Source organism: Alligator sinensis, unplaced genomic scaffold (genome assembly GCF_000455745.1).
Source record: "Alligator sinensis unplaced genomic scaffold, ASM45574v1 scaffold444_1, whole genome shotgun sequence".
In the NCBI taxonomy this organism is placed as follows: Eukaryota; Metazoa; Chordata; order Crocodylia; family Alligatoridae; genus Alligator; species Alligator sinensis.
In genome coordinates, this window is record NW_005841886.1 from 3,043,034 (window position 1) to 3,045,602 (window position 2,569).

The following is a 2,569-nucleotide window of genomic DNA, read 5'->3' on the forward strand; positions in this document are numbered from 1 at the left end:
AAGGATCCCAAAACTTTGGAAAATGAGCATTTGGTGTTGGGTATCCTCATAACCTTTTTCATAAGTCATGGAAGATGTGGTGTTCTTCAAAGACGTCACTGCCAGAATCAGGTTATTATCTGAGACTCTTAGCTCTCATTGACTCAGGTGAGTTTCTAGTCCTCAGGGTTACAACCCCCCCGAAAATTAGAATTTTAAATGCTTTAACCTTAGATAGTGAATACAAATTAACCCCATCATTTATTATTCTTAATAGCTGATGATTTTTTAGCCTCTGTCATTCGTTTTGAATGCTTGAAGCTGACAATACAAGGACCCAGAAATTTAATAACAGTATCACTATTGATATGGGCAGATTTTATATGGATTTGATCTGATCTGGATATGGATTTGATCTGAATGTGTTTGCTGGTAAGTGACAAGCATTCCACTGTATTCATGTATTAATGTGTAATTGATAGGCTGAGAAACCATAGCCACACAGAAGCAGTGATGCTAATGGAGACAATTACAGAGGAGAGAAATTCCAAGATGGACCTATTTTCCAGCTGGTCAGTCAGCACCCTGCGATTTTCCAATTGCTCAGTGCTTCTCTTTGCAGCCTCAGTGATACCCTTAATACAATTCTTTTTATGTACAAAGAAGTACAAATACAGAGACATTCCGGCTATGCCAGGACCCAGACTCCTCCATACTTCAGCCGTTATAAGACAACTCAACAAAAAGCCAGGGACCCTGCAGAGTTTTCTCACCCTCCTCCCAAGTTTCTTTGCATCAGGAAACTCTTCTGTACCAGACAGACGTGAAGATCTAGTCCAGAGTAACTCCCCCTACCATGGTAGAAGTGTCCCCACAGGGAGTTACTTTGGAGTGCCCAACTACAGGTTTCCGTCGCTTTATGCGAGTTCTGTATGTGCGAATTCGCTCTTATGCGATGACCCTTTTTATACCAAAAATTCATTATATGCGAGGTCAATTCACTCTTATGCAATCGGTGCGGTGGAAACCCAGAGTCAGTTGCTTTGTACAGGGCATTGTGGGAGTGACACACACCAAAATGTGGTCTCCTGTGTGGATCTGTACTCCTTGCTTGTTGTCTGCGACGTGTTTTTGTAGTTGCTGTCCCCATTATGATAGTGCCCGGTGCTTGCGTGTACTGTCTGCTGTTGGTGAGTACCAAAATCGTCTTGTAAAGTTGGTGGAAATGGGGTCTGGGGTCAGTCCAGTCGAGGTCTTGGAACGTATCCCTATTGGTTACGTTGTAAAGTGGATTCCCTTTATACGAATGTGAGTTACGCGGCCTTTTCCAGGAAGGTATGTACAGCATAAAGTGAGGGAAACCTGTAATCTGTAAGGTGTAAATCTATCCTGCCTGCTGCCTGGACCATGTGCTGGTCCATTTCCCTGAGTAGACAAAGTGGGGGGCAGGTTTTATAAGGTAGTTAGGCACTGAACTGCCACTGAAATCAAGGGGATGGAAGTTTCCTGCATTCCCCTAAGCCATTGATTCTCAAGCAGGGTGACATAGCACCCTGGAGTACCTTGAGATCGATCTACACGTGCACTTAACTGTGCAGCAGACTAATTTGCTGTGGTGTAAAGCATCACAGTCTACATGTGTGATGCTATTAGACTGCAGCAAATTATTTTTTGCCATCCTAAGATAGTATTGTCCAGGATGTGTGTAAACCCTGACTTGGACATAAATCGTGCCCAGTAAGCCCAGGTAGCAGGGGCCAGACCGCCTGCTGCCTAGCCATGCAGCTCTGCCCTTTGGGCACTCTTGTGCCCCAGCCAGCCCCTCGGCCACCTGACGCCGTGACCTGGAACCTGGGGTCAGAGGCGATGTGTAGGGGGGGAACAGGGGGACACGTGACCCGCCCCCCCCCCGAGGTTGGTTGCCACCAAAGCCGCCACCAGCTTCTGCAGGTAGTCACTGCCTCGCTGTTGACACGGTTGCCGGCAGCAGCAGGCAGTCCCTGCTTGTGTCTGCCGACAGCGCAGATGGTGGCTACTGGCGGTCCCTGCTCACCGCCCTCCCCTGCGTCACCACCAAAACTGCTGTGGCCACCTGCAGGTGGTCCCTGCTTGGCGTGCCCTTGCTGCCGCCATCACCACGGCCACCTGTAGGTGGTCCCCGCCTGCTGCCACCACATCCTCACCCCCACCGCCTGCGGGTGGTCACCGTGCCCCCTCAGCCTCATGCCCGGGGTTGACCCCCGAGCCTGCTGCCAGCCCAGGGCCAAGCACCCTGGCACAGCCAAACTGCTGCAGCCCTAGGCGCACGTGTAGATGCTGTACCACGCAGCCGTTAACTCCGGAGCAAACTGCACCAGAGGTTAAGGCACCACATGAATTGCGGTTAGTTAGCACTGATGTTAGGTAAGGTGTGCAAACAGGAGTCATAAGATAAAGCCGGAGATACAGCACAGGAATCTGCCGTGGTGGCGCTTCTTGGATCCTCGCAAGAGGCAAACTGGCGTTTCCCGGGGGTGTGCTTCAGCCTGCCCAGGCCAGCCTCGCGTCCGAAAGAGCAGAAACCCGCCGCCGCACTCCGCGCTGGACCCGG